Source organism: Trematomus bernacchii, unplaced genomic scaffold, assembly GCF_902827165.1.
Source record: "Trematomus bernacchii unplaced genomic scaffold, fTreBer1.1, whole genome shotgun sequence".
Taxonomy (NCBI): domain Eukaryota; kingdom Metazoa; phylum Chordata; class Actinopteri; order Perciformes; family Nototheniidae; genus Trematomus; species Trematomus bernacchii.
Window position 1 is genome coordinate 1,067,618 of NW_022987778.1, and position 25,235 is coordinate 1,092,852.

Here is a 25,235-nt window from a genome sequence, read left to right on the forward strand (position 1 = left end):
GTACGACCAATCATTTGAGCCGGCCCGGTTAAAATAACTGGATGGCCTACCTGCCTGTCAGCCTTCCATCTGTGCACAAACTTATCTCGTGCCCTCATTGGTCATGTGCGCGTTCGTGTGTGTTGGAGGAGGGGCTCTGTAAGGAAGTGGCAGATTTTTTCCGGTTGTGTATTTTCAAATTCTAGCGCACTCGAGCTGGTTTCTCCAAAATTACCTACCCCACCTTTAAGTAGATGCTGTTTTCTGTTTCCTATTGAGCACAAGTTCAAATGAACATTAGCTGTTCTTTTGAGTTCCCCAACCATACATAGCTATTGGTTTCGCTCCCACACTTTTCTGCTCCTTCTCTTTTCTTGGAAGAGATGTCTGAAATGTGTTTATCAGAAAATGACCTTGCCACGAACGGTGGTGAGAAAATGTCTATACTCGCAGAAGAAAATGCAACAATTTTAGGGTTTATTGGGACAATCATGGGATATCGACTGTGCTCTACAGAAAAATGATTATGTTGGTGATTTGTTGAAGGTCGAAACAAGCTGTGATTCTGGACAGTAGAAAAACAGGAAGTTGTGTTTTTTACATGCTAAATGTTTTTTAGGCAGGATGGATTAAGGTCGACACGTGAAAAGTAGCTGCCATCAATACATCTAAATCTCATGCCAACATTTAACAATGGTTGGTTTACTTCATCCATCACGATAAACCCTAAACCTTAAACTCTTCCACCCACTAATCATAACCCTAACCATGTGGTTGTTGGCTGAACATTGAGGAAGTGTTTCTGCTCTTCTGTAAAGACTGTTTATTAATACTCACTAGCTAGAAGTTCCTCCACAAACACCAGATGATAATTACATTACCTCTGAATGTTTTATTATGATGTTCAAACTGCTTCAGCCGAGTCCCAGATAAACAAAAAGCTATACACTTTTCCACATAATTCATGTCATCATCATTTGGAAAATAATTATACAGCTCACAGATGTCCTCGTAATGGGACTGATTTTAGTCATTACTTTAAAATGTGTTTTGTTTATACAAGCCTGCAACTGCAAATCAGATATGAGAATATGTGTCTGTTTCACTCAGAGGATAACAGAAAAAAGACTTCTTCTGCCGTTTAGATACTTGTTCACTCTTGTCTTTTTCCAGTGTACTTTCTGCGCCACCCTGATGGGTGAAAAGGTGTGTTTGTTCTTTATATTTTTGACTTTAAAAGGTTTCAAGGAGGCCATATCTCTCTCTCTGGAGGGCAAATGGGATTACATTGTTGAGGCTGCTCTAAGGCGTCACTTCACTGAGGCTTTGGTTGGTGGCCTGTTTGCTGTCGGCTAATCTAAGGAGATGGATTCTCCGAGCAGGGCTCTCTACAGTACAGTTACTGTGCTTAATGGCGTTGACTCCCCAGGACATTGTTTCAATCTAAAGGTCATCATGGTCTTAGCTCAAGCCAACCACCTCTCAACCCAGGCTGATTTGCTCCTCATTCACCCTTGCAAGGACATTTTTCGTTTTGCACTGCTATACTAATTACTTAGAACATACATTGACTTTGTCAATTTAAACACAAGGGAAGCATAACTTAACAGGCTGCTAGAAGGGATATAGACATGTCGTCTGATTAAGCTGCAAGGACTTTTCCAGGAACCTTTTTATCAATCCAGGAACTTGAAGTGCATTTAAATTGCAGGAAACCATCTCTGGTTTTGTGTTTTTTCTGCTTGTCCTGTAACCTTTTTTGATTAACGGCATTACAGACTGCCTTCTGTTTCCAAGGATGATCATGCTTAAGTAACCCATTCATAAAATCTTGGAGAGGCTGTTATAAAAGGAACCTAGACATGTTTTAGTCTTCTACAATACCACCACTGGATTGGGCTGATCTTAATAAAGGTTTCTGTGCTTTGCTTTTTACTCTTTGAATGCCTCACATCAGAACTACACAAACACATCTTACACTTTTTAATTTCACATTAAGCAAACATACCAGAGCTTTGATTGAAGAACAATTCAATATGCACCACCTTAAGTTCGTCAGAAATACATTTGAGAGAGTAAAAATTACCTCAAAAGTAAGAAGGAGTCCTTCCTAGTTAGGACTCAAGACAGGACCAGAGATGGGGTCGCGTGTCGGGGCATTGTTAGTAACTGTAGTGTGATTACTGAATTATAAAATAACGCGTTACACTACTCCGTTTCCGACAAAAGTAATATTATTACAGTAACGCGTTACTTTGTACACCCAACTCTGGACAGGACCATAAATAATTTGGGTTTTCAATGCTGACATCACGGACTGGTCAAAACAGAAACTTGGCACAGTCTTAAATAGGCCAGCACTCTCGTCATAAGTTTCAATACTAACCCATCGGATGGGAAATTCTTGCAGCTGATCTCAACAGTGCTGAAACAGTCGGTTAATGAGGAAGAACAGATGGAGCTCGATACCTTTATCTTAACTACTGCTAATTATTTCAATCCATACAAGGCTGGCTTAACAACAGGGCATATTCAGCAACTGCCTTCAGGCCCCAGACCCTTAGGGCCCACAGAGGCAGTTACCGGTTGGTCATTAAATAAATTGCAGATGTTTTTGGGAATGTACACTGCAAGATTTGTGTTTAATTGAATAATCACAAACCAACAAAGGACATAAACAATAGCAAACAAACAAAGGACAATATTTCACAGTAGTAATTTAATGTTGGTTATTAGGGTTACGTTTAGGGTTAGGGTTATAAGGCAAACTTTGCCCTGGTTACACGCTGAAGAATAAAAAGAATCCTAAGTAAGTGCTTCTACGGAAACAGGATTATTGCCTTTCTGGCACATCCAACTTCCTGAGCGTCTGTGGTTTCCTGGGACTATTTGGTTAAAAGGGTCAAAGTTGGTGAAATTGGATCTGCAATACACTATGTTCCTCACCCTGCATTTCAAACACCGATGGACTACAGGTGCACAACTGTTCTCGCAGCAGTTTCCCACCACAGGAAACTTAGTACCTGCCTGCCTGTTGACAAAATATGACAGCTTCCTGCAACGCTGTGGTTTAATGTCACCTCTAAGGTGACAGGAGGCTCATCAGGCCTCAGATAAGGCTCCTGCAGAGACCGCTCGCCAACTCTAATTTATCTAAAGGATTTCTTATGCTGCATATATTTTGTTCTTTGAGCAGCCAAGCATTAAATTGCTTTCCATTGGGAACAGCTCGTATAACGGGGTCGCCAACGCTGTGGCTGGTTTCCAATGAGATGGTTTGGCAGCAAAGCCAACGCTGTAATTAGGGTCAGCCGGCTCCGAAGCTGCCGGTGGGCCAAAAGGTCGTCACGGTTGCGTTGAGCGTTTGAAAGTCACAACAAGACTGGAGGATGGTAACACATGTCTTCTTAGTCAAGGAACACAAACAGAAATTGTCATAAGGCACCAGCCTTCAACAAAGTATATATACCTAAAAAGATGTATGAAATGCTGTACTTCTAAGAGAATTGTATCTGCAAAGTGTGGCACACATTAATTCTGAGAAGCAGAAGTCAAAGACAAAGGCAGATATGCAGAGATAGAGTCAGGGTATGAGTAGTGAAAGCCTCATAACGAGTTGTCAGCTTTGTCTCATCGTGCCAGAAGCTGACTTCAGCAGCCTTTGCTGTTTGAGCTTTCAGTAAAGCCTCCTGTCTGTACAGTGTGCCTCCCCAAATGTAGCCTGTGGTGTTTTCATGAGGAGACTGCACAGTATGCTTCCATCTGCAGAGAGTTCTCACAAGTGTCCAGGGGTGGAGGGAAGAAAAAAAAACTCCAGGGAGCTCTTTTCTGCTCACAATATTCTCTTTGGCATCGCAGAGAGGTAAAGGCTCAGAGAAAAGTGCAGAGAAGAAACATTTGGACAGCTGCTCAGCAGAATTCACTAATGTCTTGGGTTGGTTGTGATGTGTGCTTTCAGTGTGAAATCATTGACCATAAAGGGACAATGAAACACTATAGAAATATGCAATCACATGAGATTCCCAAACTATCAAAGTAGAATCAAATTGAAAGGAGCTCCTTTGTATATGAGCTATTTTTAATTCTTGGATTCTTATGAGGCAAAACAATTCTGGTAGAAATGTGCAGGGCTAGAAGTGGACTTCATTACTGATTAATTAGATTTCGTACTGTACTGTTGAGCACAAACTACACTGAATGTGGTTAGAAACTCAGCACACTGTCATATACTGACAAGCCTTTCAGTTCAATAAGGACCCCATTTTATGCTGAGGTGACAATTTCCCTGTGCATTATACTAGGCAATTGTACTCCCTTTTTAGCCTGTATTTAATGAGGCTGGCAAAGAAATAATTTCTTTTGTAGGCTTCAGGGCAGAGAGGAGCATACAGGAGCAGGCGCTGCTGCACTGGAGAGTCTTTGATCGTTTTTGCTCAAAAGCACAACAGTAATTATTTTCTAAGGTTTTACGTAATCTTGCAAAATGAGTTTTTGGGTGCAGATTATAACCCAAAGATTACTGTGGAGATGACATGACTGGTGGTTTAACTTGGTAAAAAGCACTGGAAAGGATATTTGTGGATCATGGATGAAATACAAATGTTTTAATTTAAAGTGGACCTATTATGCTATATTGGAAACATATATTGTAGGGCCATACCAATACAAAACATGTCTGTGAAGTTTTTTGCTTAAAATACCAAACAGTTCACCCATTGTAGCCATGCCTCATACTGCTCATACACCTCTTTTGCAGCCCTGTTAGAGAAACGCGGATTTTGGGTCCTAAAAAAGAGGAGGCGGAGCTAATGCCTGATCAGAATTATTTTTTTTATTTTCTGACGCTGCATGAGTTCCCCGACGCACCGGGGACACATATTTATGTATAAAAGACATCAAAAAGTGCATTTTGCATGATAGGTCCCCTTTAACACATGCTCATGTCTTTGAATAAAACATGTTAGGCTGCAGTTTGAATACAAATGAATGAAAGTTTGTTCTCGTTTCAAAAGTGGTAAATAATTTGGTCCTTTTTTTCATTTTTTAAAAGGAAGGAGAAGAGACACTAACAACTAATTAAAAAGTAACTCTGTGGTTCGGTTAAAACTTCATATGCACTTCACAGCATTTGAAATGCCCGCTTATACAAGTTTGAGCATCACATTAATGGGTATGTAGTTTCACAAGGATCATAATGTGTTAGATGTTCTGTAACCTGCATCTGAAAAATCCAATATAAACAAGAAATGTAGTCTGCCCCTCCTTTTACATGTTGCATGGATGCACTTGCAGCATTATTGCTAACATCTAGCCGCAAAGTACCTCTTGGGATCCATGCAGGTTGAGGTAATGATATACAGTAAACACAATTCCACACTAGGAAATATGTTTTTTTCCACAATTTGTATGTGTAAGCAGCACTCATGTTGTAACCTTTGTTCTCTGAGCCACATCGCACCCCTGAGTTCTATCTGGCCAAAACAAAGTCAACGTCAAAAACAGTCAAAGTCAACTTTAATGTCAATTTTTCTGTGTGTTTGTACAGACAGAGAGATCGAAATAACGTTTCCAACAATCCCGAATACAAAATACAATAATCCAAATATACAAATATGTATAAAATATGTATATCCTATACAATCAACAGACACATTTACACATTTGCACACATTAAGATAAAACACAACAACAACAAATTGGAGGGGTTGTAAACGTAAGGGATAATGTGCAGCGGCTGCACTGACGCAAAGTGGAAATACTTGTCTCACAATATTGATTAAAACATAATGTATTGATTTAAAAATGATTGTATTGCTTTCACTAAGACAAAATAGTCCGTTCCACTGCGTACCAATGGCTAGAACTGCAGCTACAGCAACGTAACTTGTTACAACCGAGGCACTGATCGAGGTTTTCTGAATCTTTCCAAGTTTTTTCACATTTGATTTTCCTTTAACAAGTCGTTAAACACTGCCAGAGGCCATACCGTGTTCCCGTTAGTGTTTACTTCCCGTCTCTCTTCTTCTTCTTCTGTTCCCTTTAGTGTTTACTTCCTGTCTCTCTTCTTCTACTATTCCCGTTAGTGTTTATTTCCTGTCTGTCTTCGGCCCAATCCCAAACCACGCCCTACACCCTACCCCTACGCACTACCCCTCCGTTCGCGCGGAGGGTCCGCCACAAGTGCTGTTCCAAACCAACGAGTGTGGAGGGGGAGTGGGCTATCAAGCCCTCAAACAGCGAGTCTGCATCGGTGCTGACTGGAGACCGGTCTCTACCTGACCGGTCTCCACGCAGTGTGTGTCCGTCAGGAAACACGCTGTTTACAAACAGTTCCAGCAAACATCCACTGATAAATTGCGATGTTAACAACCTCATGATAAGTAACCTCATATTTTTTTCACTTAGGATCATACAGTACCTGTGTTTAGTCTAGAAAAAGGTAAATGTGTGCATTTTATTATAAAGTTGTGTATATTTACAGACTGTTGCAAAAACTAAGAAGCTTATAAACATCTGGTTTAAAACTAAAATTCACTCCCTCACGGAGGGGTAGGGTGTAGGGCGTGGTTTGGGATTGGGCCTTCTTCTACTGTTCCCTTTAGTGTTTACTTCCTGTCCGTCTTCTTCTATTGTTCCCGTTAGTGTTTACTTCCTGTCTCCTTCTGCTTTTAACCTTTTCTCTTATCTTGCACACCTCTTTACTAGGGACGGTTTAGCTATCATAAACCCAAAGTGTTGTGCTCTCCACGAATATAAAAATGAAAGTTCAAAAAGTATTCCATGGTGTTTTTCTGATGGATGATAACTAAGGTTTGTTCGCATCTGACGTTAAAATGATCGGCCTTCTTTCTGCGGACTGATATGACTGCACATAGTCCCTTAATCCTCCTTAACGGTGGTCTGTTGTCGGGAATGAACAACCTCTGGAATGTCCAAATTGACCAATCAGAATCGAGTATTCATCCCTTATACAAATGAAAGATTGGGCTGCTTGAGCAAACAGAGTTACAGCCAGTCTGCACCATGATGAACATTCTTCAGCTCCACTGTTTGTGCTGAGGGAATTAACTTAAAGAAATGTTTATTTATCATCTCTCAGAAGAACCAGATGCGTTTTCTCTGCTAGTTGTTGATTAATTATGTATCCACTGGATTTAAAGGAGACCAGCCATTGGTGAGGATTGAGATTAACTGCTGTTTCTCCTGCAATGTTTGGAAAATGAAATTATGACAACAAAGCATTCTCACCGCCTATCTCATAATAAACAGTATATGTGTTGCTGGATGGTAAATAGGTGCTTATATACAGCATCCTATTTTGAGTGTCTTGCTAAAAATTAAGAAGCATCGAGGGAGTATGCTATTTATTTCGCTCTCATACTCACACATCCACACACCCACGCACATATGTCCCTGTTATACGCGGTGACAATAATGGAGAATGTAATTATCTGGGGAAATGGACGAACAACAGAGATTACTTTGCATTACTGCCAAGTTTATAAAGGTGGCGAGCGTGTAATGTCAGGCCAGACTCCCAGAACTAGTGATATTCAACAATTATTTGGGACTATATGGACCGTTATATGGGGCGAGACTATATAAATGAAGTCTGCTGAATGAGTCTCTTAAAAACACGGAAGGTTTTGTCCAGGGCCAGAGTTTGTTTTGTCTGTTTTGAGCTTCGTTAAACGATCAATCAAGTTGAAATCTTCAGTAAATCACAGTTCAGTCAGACAACTCACGTGTTTCTTAATATGTTTATTAGAGCAGCATATAGTTGAGTTTGGCGTCTAGGCTCGGGCCTCATCACTCCACAGATTTACTCAGAACATTGAGTGATGATTAGATAACTATCCCCCGAGCCTACAGGTGGAAACTGGGGTGGAGCTGGGGCAGGCAAGCAGCACGTGAACGCATCAGCAATGTGACAGAGCCGCAGCATTAGCGAGGCAGAGGCAGGCAGACCTGGCAGCTTAAATAGAGCGGCAAGTTAAGGATATTGTGTTTGGTTGGTTGTAAGAGAGACGCGTCACGTGTTAATGTATCATTGGTGCTCGAGTTGACTGCCTGAACTAGATCGCAGGCTTCGCCCCATTTCATATGACAGGCTTGGACGCAATGTGTTTAAAAATAATAATTCATTGGAAATTGGCAAATATCAAATATATAACTAAATCAAATAAGATAGGAAGCCGATACAATAACAAATGAAAAGGGAGATAAAAACAATAATACTGATTAAAATATAAGAGTTTTTCCTGTAAACCACATACTTTAAACTAAACTAAAAGCAGTACTATTTTGATGTCAATTCCTTAAAGGTGGGGTAGGTAATTTTGGAGAAACCAGCTCGAGTGCGCTAGAATTTGAAAATACACAGCCGGAAAAAATCTGCCACTTCCTTACAGAGCCCCTCCTCCAACACACACGAACGCGCACATGACCAATGAGGGCACGAGATAAGTTTGTGCACAGATGGAAGGCTGACAGGCAGGTAGGCCATCCAGTTATTTTAGCCGGGCTGGCTAAAATGATATGTCGTGCTTTTTACAGTATTACTGCTTCCACAGATGACATTTTTTTATGGATTTTTTGTCAAAGCACTTCAGATATTCATTGCTATCGGGATGTTAAGAGCATTCCATGGAATATAACAACAAGTATATCTCGAGCCGGTTTCTCAAACTTACCTACCCCACCTTTAAATGACAGGAAGCCAGTGTAAAGACTTCAGAACTGGAGTGATATGATCCACCTTCTTTTTTTATAGTGATGGCTCGATAGCAGCGTTATGAATCAGCTGCAGCTGTCCAATCTTTTTTTAAGTAAGACCTTCAAAAGACATCGTCACAGTAGTTGTATGGTAAACTACTGTAGAGAGTAGGACCATAATGACTGAATGTATGCTAGGTATAGAGAAGAGACCCTCTATTTGATTATCTCAGGGATCTTTCCAGGATGTGCATCAGTAAGCATGTCAATGACGTAGAGAGGAGCTAAGCCATTGATAGTTTTGAACCATTGGAAGTGCTAAAATGCAAAACATGGCCGTGCAACATGGTAGATGTGTTGATATGTGTCCTTAGACTTGATTTTACAAGATCTCATCATTGTAGACCTTTAATGTCAAAATAAATCTGGATGCTAAGAGGAAACATTGATTTGTGTTTGCAAGGAAAACTTATTTCCCGTTTGGTTGAATCTTACTTCAGGACATAAATGTGACAAGCTCCATAGGATGTCTTTCGATATGTCAAGACTGCCTGCATGTGCAATCTGTTAAAGAACTTCTACCTACATTTTCCCCCAGTGATGCACAGTCGGTCTCGTATAAAGAAGGAGCTGTCAGGCCTGTCTCAGTCCACCCTCCTCTACCACATTTAGTTTAGTGTTGCAGACTTGTTATTTATCTCCTCCATATTTAATGAGGAGTCGCCCTGGGAAGCAGATGGTACATTAGCTGTAATAAACCTTAGCTGACTTCAGTGGTTTTGTGAGGGAACACAGAATTGAGCTGTAAAAAGGCCTCGCTGTCTCGACGCCCAACACCGTAGAAAGGGGTCGAAAGGTGTCCGGTGTGCATGGAGGGTGTGTTCGCTCGCTTCGTACAAACAGATCCCTTTCATGACTCTGGACAGTTTCTCATTGCCCCCAGTGAAGCATCATATATTGATGCGGAGAGAACAAAAAATACTGTTAACTCTGACCCCTTTGTTCGCGGAGCCAGCACTAAAGTTGCTGAGTGAGGGCTTCACATTGAGCTATGTTTTATTGTTGTGCTCAGCAGAAGTGATTTGACTGTGCACACACTCTTACGCGCTTCTTGAGACTCGCTGACAATCTCATATGTTGAACACTTGGACACAAAAGGGACGACCAGGCGGGCATACGTTTGAAATAAATCCTTTTACTTTGTTTCTGAAATAGACAAACACAAGCACATTACTGCAACGTGACTACACATTACTTTCATAAACATAAAATATCAAACGTCTGCTTGCACTAAACTGACACTTTTCAGAAAGATACACAATTCACAATTTAGTTACAGGTGGTTACACTCCAGGCGTTAGTCCATATTAGCTAGCAGATGAAACTTTGATAAAATACGACATAAATATATTATCTGCATTATCGTACCATTGGACATCTGTGTCACTACTTTTATACAACCTTTCATCACTTAAGCTTACCTGACATACACAAACACAAGCACACATCACTGTAACGTGGCTACATACCCTCGGCTAGGTCTAATTAGTGATGCTTTTACCTCTCCTGCGTTTCATCTAAACTTTCTAAAGGACCCCTCAGCTGCCCTCTGTGCCTGTGTGAGTTTTACTCCTTGTAACTAAAACGTTGACATTGCACTTGATCATATATCCCACAAATGATAGGTTGATTAAATATAGAAAATTGAAGATTCAACTTATTGTCATTACGTAGTACAGGTACTATGTAACGAAACGTTTTCTCTGCATTTGACCCATGCTAGTGTTAGGAGCAGTGGGCTGCCATTATGTACGGCGCCCGGGAAGCAGTGTAGGGAACGGTGCCTTGCTCAGGGACACCTCGGTAGCACTTGGTCTTTCCGGGACTTGAACTGGTGACCTTCCAAGTTGCCAAGCCAAGTCCCTATGGACTTCGCCACCACCGCCCTTTATAAATACAACATAAAAAGTGCTTTGGCGACATAACACAGTTTGATGTCCATTACTAATTAGTGATGCTTTTAACTCTCCTGCGTTTCATCTAAAGGACCCCAGTTTGATGTCCATTACAAGGCCAAATATTACTGCGGTTCCAACACCCAAGAAATAGGTTTTAATTAAAATATCATCAAGTTCTGGAGAGCAAGACAAGACTGGTGAGATGACACAGACGGAAGAACCGTGAACAGGCACCTAGAGATTGAAATATAATCACAGCCATTTCTTGAAAACTGTATCTGGCAACAACCAGAGGTTACCTTTGCAATCTGTCATTTTATTTGACTGCTTTCCTCACAGCAGGGGGTTGGTTTAATGCCTGTAATGTCTGAGTGTATTTCATGTCCTCCATTCACACGTTCGAGAGAGACCAGGCACGGGTGGCAGCTGTGGAGAGAGCCTCTATCTCTCTCTCTCAATGTCTGTGGCTAATTTTGAGGATCAAAGGAAGTAAATAGGCGCTTTAAGTCTCTGTTGTGCAATAGCTTTGACCCTTTATATATTACAGTCTGCTTTGAACACCATGGAGGTAAACACACGCCGGTTTTCGGTAAGTCAGATTCGGTGGGTGGGTTGAAATGATTCCTCACCTCGATTGTGTGCTTCCAGGATGTACTCGGAGAAAATAATCATGCAGTGCAGCATATCAAATCATGAGAACGAATAGACATGTCAAAGCTTGTTGCTTGCAATGAACAGCACAGACAACCTCCATGGTCTCAGGGCTCGCTCTGTGCACTTATTCTCCGACAAATGCCATTGTTAAAGAAGCCGAGGCAAGAGATCTTAACAAGTTAAAGGGACTCCCAGGAGATGGTGGTGGGGGGGGGGGGGGGGGGGAAGAAGGGCTGTGGATCACTGCAGGGTGTTCATTGAGAAGAATGAATGAATACATTGAAAGCGATGGCATTCCTGGCGATCTTCGAGGCAATGAGACATTATTGATTTCTAAGGAGAAAACGCATTCTTAATGTGTCCAGGGATCCTGGTTTGTTCTCCATCGTATTCCTATACTCACTCTGTTTCTACAGCTTTTTAGCCAGCGAAAATGACTCAAGAGTGAAGCTTGATTCACAGCTAAAGCCCACTGCGGCTTCAAAATGCCAGTCTAGCTTTTGGAACAGTGAGCACTCATCTCAATGGACGTGAAGGTATGCCTCAACCATCTGTTCCCTTTTGACACAATGCAGTAAATCACCACTTTATTTTTTATTTTTTTAACACTAAAAGCCTTTTAGATTTTAGTAGAAAAAGGTTTCGCGAAGATGGCAATCTGTCTTGATAGAGAAATGCTTTCTGTTAATGCTCCTGAGACTACTTTCACACAAAGAAACACAAGCTGTCTTCAGCTTTTTTTCTTTTAAATAGTTTAAATTATGAAGATTCAATGGCAAATTGATTCTTCTTGCAATATATTAGAAGTTATTGTCGGTATTGGGAAGGGTTTTTTCATATATTTCTGATGTTTATGAATTAAAGATTACATATTATACTTATTTGTATTTTGTGCCTCTAATTTGACATGTTTCCACAATTTGACCTGCAAACTATGTGTGTGCAAATCTTTGTGTTTATATGTGTCCCTGGATGTTGGCTATATGAAGCTGAGGTTGCGTTTTAAAGCCACCTCGCCTTGGCACTGAGCAATAGCAGAGCAAAGTTATCAGTGCTTTTCATATCTGGGCTGACACTCTGGGTGGAAGATTCGGGGGTTAGGTGGGGAGCCGTGGATTACAGATCATATCAAAGCCAGCGAATAGGTATAGTGACTCTGGAACGATGGAAGAGATAGAAGATGAAGACAGACTTTGTGGAGATATGGAGTGCAGCCCCAAGTTTATTATATGGAGTACTGATAGGCTGAGGATAGCAATCAAGAGGATGGTGTGGTGTGTGGCATAGTTGTGGATCAGCGACTTTGGAAAGTTTCTGACTTTTATGTTCAAGGACACAAAGTAAAAACGGAGTTGCCCCTATAAAACACTGAAAGGGGCATATAGGGAAACTGGGAAACTCCCTGGGGCATTCGGTCAGAAAAAAAACAAGAACTTGACGGATATTTAGCGAAACGAGGAATTGGGGCACTTTCAGACTGACTTCAGCCAAGTAGAAAAAGATAAGCACTCTCATCCATGTCAATAGACTCCAATATTGCAGCGAGAGTGCTAATGTACGAGACTCAAAAAACACAATATTTTACTGCAACTCAACTGGTAATCCGGTAAGGTGCTGCATTGACTGTACATATCTTGTAACCTTGTAAGTGAAAGGAACATGTCTACAGTTTATCTAATGATTGCCACCGTAAATGATACAAAAGAATGTCTACAGTATTACATTAGAAGTCATTTGAGGTGCTTTGTAGGTGTCTCTATGTCCTGTTGAGGCGTAGAGACACCCCCATCTTGCTTGCCCATGTAAAAGCCTACGCTATTGGTGTTGACATTTGAGAAAAGTTCCTTTAAATGTGTTGACAGAAGACGATTCAGGCTAACAGCACATCAAGTAATTGGACTTCAATTTTGATGCAATCATGTAAGAAATACCTTTTCACTTTGTGTTTTGAAAGGGGGGGGGGGTTGGGACATTTGTTCCCCTTGAATGGCTGTATATCCAAGAATCGCTTAGCAAAGAGAAGATTAAGTGCACACATTAATCCAGGAGTCAGAGCAATCTTGTAATCCACTCAGTATGCTAATTGCCTGTTCTTTCTCCAGCAAAGGGGTTTACAGGCCATTAAATGGCACTGAGCAGTTGACAAAGGATAGCCAGCATGCTCCCCCACCCACTCTCCCTCTCTGTCTATTTCTTACTTGGACAGGCTGTGGCACACCCACACATTGGCCCTCTAAAGAAATACGAATAATAAAAAAGTGGCACTGTGATTCCAAAGCAGTTATTTATATTTGCAGTAAAGGGTAGAAATAGCTTGTGTGCTTCTGCTCCGAGTCGACCTGACAGTGACACAAGTGCTTCTTGAATGAGCTTTTGGTCTTCTTGACATTGAAGAGGCTATAGCCCAGCATAGCAATGTGTTCCTGTAACATCCGTCCATATCTGACTGCGGTACAAGTAAATAATGAAAGAGAGTTGAGTGCTATTGTCTCCACCGTAGTCTCGCACAACTCCCACTTTGCCCATACACAAGAGAATCGCACCACTACTGCCTGTACAGTCGCCCAAATGGTTTCGACAGCCTCAACATGATGGATGTTTCTTCAGATTGGGTTTCTCTCTACACTGAGAAAGCAACCTGGTAACAAAAGCTTCACTAGCAATGTAAAGGAAAGCTGCAGATAATTAGAAGATTTGCGTCATTTGTGGTGCCAACTGCCAAAGAGCGGGGCTATATGACGGATGACTCCAACAAGAGAATTCGGCATGAAGCCTGACTCCAAATGTAGCTGGTAATGACCAGAGTGTGTTTTTCAGATGCAGCTAATGAGCATGGCCATTAGACATAAATGACATTTTAAAAACCTGGGGAGTAAGAAAATGAAGAAATACAACCACATAGACTGCCTGTAGGCTGCAAATATGGCTGGAGCATCTGGAGGATGCAGCACTCCTGCTCACATGGATGACCTCCACCCAGAGTGTTGAGGCTGTCACTCATTTCTCTGCTGTTGACTGAGAGGATGGAGGCTCATTACGGGGAAACTGTCAGCACCATTCGCCTAAAATATCCACATGGCAACTCAGGGCTCTGTTCAATTGGCACTTATCCTCTGTGTTTGACAGATAAGCCTTTTATGGGTTTATTATTTTAATTTTCCGATGAGCCCATTTGCAAGGACGTTTTCCCACTCAACAACAGCTTTGACATTGCAGCGTATAATTTGTTGTGTTATGTGTACTCAATCTTTACCTCCATCTAGATAAGAAGCCAGAACGAAAATAGTGTGCACTAGAATCCACCAGATGGACTTGTTTTCTTCTGTCTAAACTGTAGCTCTCAAACATGTGCCGCTAAATCCATAGCGCTATACAGGCTTATGTTGCAACCAATCACAACGCACCGTGATTGATTAGTCACACATCTCCAGTTGAATGTGTGCAGATCAGGATGAAATCAGTTGCTGTAGTGTTTGGCTAGAGATATAACATATATATAATCAACCACTCTGAAGAGATTTAGACTGACGGTTCCGATCATTGCATTTCTAAAAGAAAAACCTGGGTGTTTTTAGCTGCCTGAACCCATCAGCTGAATTACATTATAAATCGTTGTTAGTTGATAAGGCTCTCAGATATTGAATTCAATGAAGTATGAGATATATGCAGGTTCAAACCTTTACTGAGAGTTACGAGTCCTTGCTAAAATGTGTGCGTGCGTGTGCGTGTGTGCGTGCTGTGCGTGTGTGTGTGTGTATTTGTGTGTGTGTGTGTGTGTGTGTGTGTGTGTGTGTGTGTGTGTGTGTGTGTGTGTGTGTGTGTGTGTGTGTGTGTGCGTGTGTGTGTGTGTGTGTGTGTGTGTGTGTGTGTGTGTGTGAGTTTGGTCAGTAGATTTACTCTAAAGCAAACATGTTATCATGCTGACAGCTAAAGTTGTTGTTTACTGAGTGGGTGAAATAGAAATCATTTAATTTCCCACCTTAATGTTTAATGTATTAGATTTTTTATTCTACAACGGAGATATTGAGGGTTACAATTAACATTAAAACATTCTTTTTTTAAGGTGGCTATTTGATGTTTATTATTTTTCTCATGAATAATGATGAAAGTGGAAAATGTGTTTGCATGGCGATAAGAAATCCCACCTAAAATGGAAATTGTCAAGATTACAATGTGAAAGGAAAGTTTTCATTGGAATTCTTTTGACATTTTGAATTTTTTCTTGAGAGTGTGAGTGGGTGTCTGTTTATTTATTTGTTTATTCATTGAACCCTGGTGGATATTTTCCTGTAGTCGCTGTATTGCATGCGATGGTATGTTGACCTTCACAGATTCTCTTGTTGTCTCTGTAGGTATTCTGAGGTGATAGCTTTCCGTTGCTGTGAATATGAGGGGGAGTGGTGGGTATGATATGATAAAGTGCAAATGAGATGTTGAGGTATGGCTGTATGTGGGTGGTTGTCTCTGAGGTGGAGATTTTCCTGGAAGCTATGGAGGTCACATTGGAAAACGAGCTGCGATGACTATGCTCCTACCAACACAGTGTTGGCAGTGAAACCCATTCTGCTTGAGAGAAGTGTTTATTTGACTAAAACATGTACGATCCATCCAACATTACACAACTCAACAACACCTACACCTAAATAAATGTGAGGCCTTATTTGCAATAAAACAAAAAAATGTACAATGTTATTTTTCTAGTTCCATGCTAATCTTTTTTTTATATTTATCCACGAATTACAGGAGACATTGCTTGAAATATTAGCAACAGGTTAAGGAACATGAACAAATCATTAGTCCAAAAGAGACTACAAAGGCATTTCTATGGTCCATTCCTGTACACAATGTTTCTCTCAAAGAAGAAACATACCGAGAAAAATGTTCAATGAGACCCAGATTTTTAAACAAACCACCAAAATGTTACTGACCAAAAGTTTTAGGTTTTATCAGAGGAAGCTTTTCCTTTCTTTCTGAATTCATTGTAGCATCCTTTACAAAAGCATCCTTTATGATTGCATCCGTATTGACATTTTCTGCACCACAAAGACCTTTATTTGCTTGGAAACTTACAATTTGTAGAAATTATCCCGCAAAGAGCTTTTCGAGGGGCATTGAGGTTTTGAGTTCAAACTGCACTTGGCAACATAACACATTGTCTCCAGCTCCAAATGGCACAGAGGGTAATTGCTTGAAGGATGAACTTGGGAGGCTGTGGCTCAGTGGTTAGTGCGCTGAACTTCGAATCAGGGGGTTGCAAGTTAGAGTCCCACTGCAGTCAGCATGTCGTTGTGTCCCTGAGACACTTCACCCCAAATTGCTCCTGTGGGGATTGTCCACAGTACTGAATGTATGTAAGACGCTTTGGATAAAAGCGTCTAACAAATGAAATGTAATAATAATGTAATGAACTTCAATTCAGAAGTTATGTAATGTGAAGTTAGTTTACTGAAAACTGTCTGTTTAGAGGAGATGGCAGAGAAAGAAGAAAGATAGTTGTTAACATTATTTAGGAGGGATGGGACAATCACCTTCAAGCTACAGAAGGATTAGGGCCACATGTATAAAGATTTTTTTTTTTTAGGGATATGAAATTAATGTCAGAATTTTTAGATTAAAGTCAGGATTTTCAGAAATTAATTCTGACTTTGTTTCTTGGAATGATGGTTTTAAAAGTCAGAATACTGACTTTTTTTTTTACTGTTGGTCAGAATTATATAATAATAATGAATAAAACATCAGAATTCTCAGAATCTAATTTTGTCTTTTTTATTTTTTGGTAGAATTTTGACTTCAATCTCGATATTCTGACTTTAATCTCAGAATTCTGACTTTAAAGTAAAAACTAAGACTTTCATCTCAGAATTAAATCCAAAGAAATAGTCACATGTTCCTAATCCTCTTCCAAACCACAGTTTCAGTCAAACCACCATTTTTCTGGGAAAATATTTCCTCGTGTAGCCTCAAGAAAATACTTAAGCTGATCCACTTAATGTCTTTGAGTACTAATGTTAGTTAAAAGCATCGAGGGTAATTAATGGCAAGACCTGGATTGTTTTAATAAACACAGTTGACTGCATCCAGCCCCCCTACCCACCACAAAGCTCCCTTTTTAAACAGGCCCACAAAAACCAACCGAGTGAGGAGGACCCAGCGAAATGAGGTCATCTCCACACGTTCTCCGATCCCCCCATTCTTCATCTCGGAGGCAAGTGGCATATAAGAGGATCTATCTTTGTGAATGGTTTTGAGCCCCCAAAATTACAAACAAACTAAAGGCGGGGGATCGATAGAGTGTGTCTCACAGAATGATGAACTGGCACTTCAGAGGGGAAAATCAATGTTGTGTTCCCTTTCTCTCCCCATCCTCCGCTCTCTATCTTTTCTGTTTTGGTCCTCAACTCTCTCCTTCACAGTCCTCATACTGCAGTGTTTAAGTGTGTGTGCTCACATGTATCTCAAAGTCCTCTCACCGTGATTTAATGGTCCTTTGTTTCTTATTCCTTTTTAGCCTGGAAGACCTTTTGCCACTTTGATGTGTGAGCACACCCACCAATAATGGCCAATAGGATGCGCAGTGGAAGTAAGTGCTTCTGGTCAGATTTACCGCTTTAGTGGATTTGCTCCTCCCCTCGCTGATCCTGTAAACCTCAGCTCATCCGATGCAGACATATTGATCCGTGCAACATGGCAATCTTTAAATCATAAAATAGCACTTAATATTAGGCTGCAAAAATGAAACCATGAATTTATTGCAACACATGCCTTGGATAGTCGACTGCATGGTGTTGCATTTTAAAAACCACCTTGGCTGGCAGTGTTGGTGGCCAAGAACCTTGGAAAAATAAAAGCAGGTCTATTGTATATCTTGACCCCTAACCCTAACCCCAAGTTCTCCGAGAAAACATTTTATTCTTAGAGCTCTGTCTGTAGTTTAAAAGTGCAGTGCTGTGGCAATCCTTAAGAATCACAATTCCAAAAAGCGTTTTGTCAGCTCAGTGTTTATTGATTTTGCTTCAGAATTGTTTGTAATACGTAAGCAAGATATTCTGTTGGAAGTAGTGAGGATATTAATCTAAGAATATGCTGCTTGTAGTGATAAAATAGGTCCAGTGTTTGCTATGAGATTGCTTCTCTAAGGAGAGTGGAGTTATCCGATTAAAGGAGCGTGATTATCTCAGTGGGGCTTTGCTGAGCAGAGGCAGGTTGTGGTTTGGATCGGTGTACACTGTGTGTGTTTGTCTGAATAGTACATTTACACCAGCTCACTGACAAAGCTGTGAGTTTTATCTGAGATGGATAAATACATTACTAGCACTGGTGGCCGGAAAACCAAGCATTGTTTGTCAAGCATCTACAACATAAATACGTTGAAAAAGGTGTTGGCTATAGTTGCATGGCTCAAGGGATGTCAACATTGTTCTATTGGTGCGACAAGAAATGAGGAAACGTACTGACTTTAAATATCCTTTACCTGTCATCTAGTACTGCAATCACGTCAAAGTTCGGAACAATTCCTTCAGTTAGAGCGGTTGTCCACCAAATGGAAAGTCAATGGATCAAGCCCCAGCTCCTGCAGTCAAAATGTCAAAGTGTCCTTGGGTTAGATACTTAACCCCAAGTTGCTGCCAATAGCATGGCCAACAATGTTAGTCTTCTGAGTAGGACCTTGTCTCTGACTCTGTATACATGTGAGTTGTTGAATTGCAAATCAGCAAGAAAACGTAAGCTGATGAACATAGCAAATATTATACTTGCTAGACATGAACATATCCTAATCTCAAGCATGTTAGCATTCTGATGTTTGCATGTAATTCAAGCTATGCTGTAGAATGTGTGTTGTTGGTCCTATATTTTCTTACGCTAGCAGAAGAAGGGCAGTTTCCCTATCTGGTGCACACTTTCAGCATCACATTTACTCCGTGTCCACTGGTCAGGTGTCTGTTGGTCTGTGCTGGGCTTTCACACAGACCCTGTTGGAGCTGGAAGGCTGTCAGCTGTGGAGAACTCCTCCTGTCAGACTGCCTCGAGAAATGTAGGGCTGCGAGATGAAGCCTGAGACAGGTATCCATGTGGGGTGAAGAAAGGGGGGGCAATCCATCCATCCATGTATCAGTCTATCTATCTATCTATCTATCTATCCATCTATCTATCTATCTATCCACCCAGTATAGCCAGTGTAAGTCTATATATCTATCCATCCATGCTAGCTAGCGAGCTATCTAGCTATCGATAGATCTAGTCGAGCGACATTAGATATAGATCAGACTAGCTAGTGATATCATGAACGTCGAGCGATGTATCGTCTCGATATACTATCGACGCATAGCGAGCGAGCGAGCGACGAGCGATCTCGCGCGCGAGGGAGCGAGCAAGGCGCGCGCGCGCGCGAGCGAGCGAGCGAGCGAGCGAGCGAGCGAGAGAGGCGCGCGCGCGCGCGCGCGCGCGCGCGAGAGAGAGCGAGCAAGCGAGCAAGCGAGCAAGCGAGGAGCGAGCAAGCGAGCAAGAGAGCGAGAGAGCGAGCGAGAGAGGCGAGCGCGCCGCGCGGCGCGCGCGCGCGCGCCGCGCGAGGCAGCGAGCAAGCGAGCAAGCGAGCGAGCGAGCGAGCGAGCAAGCGAGCAAAGAGAGCGAGCGAGGAGCGCGCGCGCGCGCGGAGCGAGCGAGCAAGCGAGCAAGCGAGCAAGCGAGCGAGCGAGCAAGCGAGCAAGCGACGAGCGAGCGAGCGAGCAAGCGAGCAAAGAGCGAGCGAGGCGCTCGCGCGCGCGCGGGGAGCGAGCAAGCGAGCAAGCGAGCGAGCTAGCGAGCAGCGAGGAGCGGAGCGCGCGCGCGCGCGCGCTCGCGCGCGCGAGCGCTCTAGCGCGAGAGGCGCGCGCGCGGCGCGATCTATATAATCTATCTATCCTACTATATCTATTCTCTCTCTATCTCTCTCTCCTCTCTCTATCTATCTATTCTCTCTCTCTCTCTCTCTCTCTTCTCTCTCTCTCTCTCTCTCTCTCTCTCTCTCTCTCTCTCTCTCTCTCTCTCTCTCTCTATCTATCTCTCTATCTATCTATCTATCAATCTATCAATCTATCTATATCCATCCGTCTTTCTATTTGTCTTTGTATTCTGTCTCTCCTGTCTCCAGGGGTTCAGTTTGGGCTGAAAGCTGCTGTGTGTCACTGGTGAAATATTCAGTACATGCAGGGAGTTTGACGAGCAGCTCTGACACCTCCGCACTCCTCACCATATTCACCTTCATTTTCATTTCCTCCCCGGCTCCAGCACGTTACCTCACAGCTCCTCCAATCTGCACAGTACTGTATGCTCAGTACAGTTATTATGAAAAGAAACCTAAGGCACACTACTTTAAAAAAAAAAATTCATGCCAAAGATATTGAGTTTAACCTTTCAAACCGGCTCTTTACTTAATGCACTTTAAGATCCGTTATGTTATGGGAAGTCTCATCTTAAATATGAAATGAATGAATTGGGTGCATATACTTGACTTATGCCTCTTGACATCTGGGCTTCATGTACCCAGCTGGATTCTATGTACAAGAAAATAGTATGATAAGAGGAAACACATCCACAAGAGTGAAACATTTTAGTGAAAGAAGTGAGAATCTGTGTTATTAAGAATGTGATGTTCCTTGTTTTTTCATTGTTATCTGTTGTATTACAAAGGATATCTCTACCTTGTGTTCTTTGGATTTATCCATGTTGATGTTTGAACATGGCGGCTTATAAGTGGCTCTGTAAATATTTCCTTGAAACCCGACAGCTATAAGAAGAATGTATTCTTTCGTTGTGATCCACATCGTCATATAAAGACATGTTGTCTTTGTTTAGATAAGTATCCCGCAAACAAAACCAAAAAAGGCCTAGAGATTCAAGAACAATCAAACAAACTTTTTGCAAGGTCATCCTGAGGGCATGCCCTACTTTTTAACTTCAAATTCAACACTATCTCTAGGAATGATGTCAATATTGGGCAATTGCTTTCCATGAATCGGTTGCAGCGTGTCCGAATTTCACAGGAGTTCGACCCCTCTAACAGCCATGCAATTAATGTTGGATATTTTCTCAACCGTAACACTGATTTTCCATCAAAATGTGTTTTAATTGCTTAAACTCATTGCCATATGTTCCCACTCCATCAGGATTACTGTCAGCACTGCTGAAGAAATTAGTATTCAGATTTTGTTCTAAAAGTAGGAATACCATACTCTGTTACGAGTAAAAGTTCTGCATTTAAAAGTTTACTTAAAGGTGGGGTAGGTAAGTTTGAGAAACCGGCTCGAGATACACTTTTTGTTATATTCCATGGAATGCTCTTAACATCCCGATAGCAATGAATATAAGTGCTTTGACAAAAAATCCATTAAAAAATGTCATCTGTGGAAGCCGTAGTACTGTAAAAAGTACGACCAATCATTTGAGCCGGCCCGGCTTAAAATAACTGGATGGCCTACCTGCCTGTCAGCCTTCCATCTGTGCACAAACTTATCTTGTGCCCTCATTGGTCATGTGCGCGTTCGTGTGTGTTGGAGGAGGGGCTCTGTAAGGAAGTGGCAGATTTTTTCCGGTTGTGTATTTTCAAATTCTAGCGCACTCGAGCTGGTTTCTCCAAAATTACCTACCCCACCTTTAATAAAAGTAAAACCAATTATTAGCATCGTAAAAGTCCACATTATGAATATTGGCCCAATTCAGAGAAATATAAATTATAAATAAACATTTTTTAATACAATTATTGATGCATTGATTAGTTTGTTGTAGCTGGTAAAGGTGGAGGTAATTTAATAACTGTATATACTCCTGGAATATACTCCAGGTGTTGATTATATATCATGTCATTAATCAAAATCGTGACTTTTATTAATGTGGTTGTTGTTTTTTAATTTGCTTGTAAATCAACTTGGAGCACTTGGAAAAACCCTAAATAAATATTATTATTATTATTGTTATTATATTATATATATTTTTGGTTATTAAATATTCTTGTTATAATTCTTGTTATTATTATCAAATCTGCAAAGCAACTAAAGGTATTACATACATTTAATTAAATAAAAAGTACAATATTTGACTTTAACAGTATGAACATGGAAATGTGTAAGGATCCTCAATTGTGTGCGTAAGTATAGACCTTGAGTAAATTACTATTACTGGTTACTTTACAATCGCTGTCTGTATGGAGAAAAGGTGGGATGGGAACATTTCTCTCCATCCATCATGTTGTCAAATAAAAACCAAAAAAGTGAATACAGTTAATCTACAGCAGCTTAGTAGTAGAACATCCGAACATGTCAAATCCAGAAAAGCTGCTCTGTTGACAGCCGGCCTGTTTACAGCCGTGAGACACATTGATCAGCTCCTTGCTCTCCGCATAACTCCCAGCATCATCCTGCAACACAATGATTAGCCTCGGGGGAACAAGTCAACAGGAGTGGGGCAAAAGTTGCAAATCAGCTTTTCATTATATATATTTTTCCCCGCTATCACCAAACTTTGCAGAAATATCAATATGGATTTAGGGAGTGTCCCTGAAGCAAGGTCCTCAGCTAATTAAATCTGTAATCACTTTGTACTGTAGAAACACGAGGGGGGGGGGGGGGGGGGGGGTGTATGTGGCAGTTTAATTGAAGGCCGGTGGAGTTTTATTTAACACAGACAGCTAATTGGGTCAGAGCTCTTTATCCTCATAAAGCGCAGAGGTTTCCTGCCATGCAGTCGGACCGCTTACAGCTCTTTGCTCTCAAACACAGTTCCACTCTTTCGGGGAGACTGAGACGGGGAAAAGAGAGGAAGACTGTTGTCAAGGATACAGCACACAGGTATTTTACACTGTCTTTGGGAGTTTGGAGTCAGTTGAACGATGGGGGAAGTAATGGGATTCAGAAGAGAGTGGATTTCTAATAAAGGAAGGCGGTTCAGAGATGGAGAAGCCCATGAACTCCTTCCATCTCTCATCTCAGAGGGAGGGCTCATCCGAGAAGGTGTTGCTTCACTGGAGCCCAGCAGAAGATCCTGTCTTGTCAAACTTCATCACAACCGGTTTTTTTCTTCCTTTATTTATACGTTTAGGAATATGTGTCTCAGGTCTAGCAGAAGGTATCTCGAGTGGATTCTCTCTAGTAGCGCTATCTTGATGGTTGTGTAATCTGGCTTGTAATGTCTGTTAAACTGTAAAGTAATAATAATTAAGATCTAAAGAATCCCACTTTATCACTCATCAGAGACAAACTGTGTAAGTTATTAGTACACATATTTTTATTTTGAAACAAAGGGAAACTCATTTTGAAACGGAGTCTTGTGAAAATGTACTTTATTAAATATATTGTCATTGTTATAGTTTATTAATGTCAAATAAAACATTTCGTAATAAGAATCGGAAATCCTTTAATGGTCCTGCAGGTGTGACATTGCGGACAAAAGACAAACATTAATGAAGAGTGAGCTAACATATCAAATAGATGTTCCAATATGAATACATAATAATGTTTAACCTACATTTTTGCCGTGAAAAGCTTAAAAAACGTGTATTTTAATCGTCATGTTAAATTCATTCTGAAACCCATCCATTTGCCGAACCGAGGTGTGAGGTGTTTTGAGTTTGATTGCGGTGCTGTAACAAAAATACTTTTTTGCCGTGTACCACTAAGCAGATGTGGCCTTGTTCGCACAAGTAAAAACCTATGAGGTAACTTCGCCTCACTTTTTAGACACGTCCTGATTTTTAAAACCGGTTTTGTGTATCATACCTGAGCTGTTTAGTATTCTACTATATCAGCTGCTACACTTCAACAGCACTTTTGAACATTCACAGCAGTATGGGAGAAATGTACAACAATAAATAAGTCATTAGGATGTTTAACTTGTCTTGGGCTGTGCACATTACATCAACAAACACCCTCCATTTAAAACAAATAGTGTCTGAGTGGACAAACACTTCATTAAAACTTCACAGAGGAGACAAATGAACAAAAATAAATAGCAGAATCTGGCCAGGGCTGCCTCATTACTCCCTGTGTTTCCCTTCGAGTTTTAAGCCACTGTGTATCCCGGGTTCCTCTGTGAGCATCAGCTCGGGGTTTTGACCTCCCCTTGCCTCTGTGTTACTCACATTTGTGTCTGTCCCCGGGGCTTCTCGTCTAAAGAGCCCGGCCTGAAGAGGCAGGCGGGCCATTCACAGTATTGCGAGGTTAGCCTGGCCCTGGAGAAATCTTCACAGCGACCTGATTTCTTTCAGTTGCTCCCTATATTCACCAGATCTCACACTCATATTCACCAGATCTCACGCTCATATTCACCTGATCCCCTGTCAGCGCCATAATGTGGAGGAAAACTTCTCTTAACAACAGCGAAACTAGGACAAGAGTCCTGTGGCGTAATTGCCGTGCAGACCTGCTGTCCCTGCATATTTGTGTTCAATGTTTAATCTGGCAGATAATCACATCCATTATTAGAAATGATGCGTGACGTCTGCCTCGCTACTGTTTTCATGAATCCTCATCAAAATTGCATATTTGCGATATCAATGGGAGGGTGGTGCGTTGAGAAAGAATATCTCTTGTCATTTTCATCTCGCAGAGTTAATATTAATGATTGGTCCCAGAGTCACGTTCAGCCCCATCTTTTTCATTCTAGCATCTGGATTTAATTGGTGCTACGCTGTAAAGCCACAGCTGCTACGCCTGTTAGGACAATAAATTACCCCAATTAGGAGTCGAACAAAAGAGGCTGTCTGACACCACAGCCCCACTGCCATGCCTAGAGATTGTGAATACGATGGGGATGAGGCTTCTCGATGTACCACAACACCTGCCCCATCATCTCTCTGATCAAAACACAGTTCCAGTCCAGTGCATATATAGAGCAGGAGGAGATTGCTTTGCATGGCCTCAGTCACAGGCGCACAATCGAAATAGAATAAAAAAGCACCAC

At 41.4% G+C, this 25,235-nt stretch overlaps 1 protein-coding gene across 1 annotated transcript in view; it reads left to right on the plus strand.

The window, feature by feature from the left end:
• mgat4c (mgat4 family member C) overlaps positions 1-25,235 on the plus strand; it is a 114,341-nt gene that overhangs the window by 33,667 nt on the left and 55,439 nt on the right. Inside the window, exon 3 of the mRNA XM_034149093.1 lies at positions 17,815-17,886. The gene's annotated coding sequence lies outside the window, so the exon portion shown is untranslated. The remainder of the gene's footprint in view (positions 1-17,814; positions 17,887-25,235) is intronic.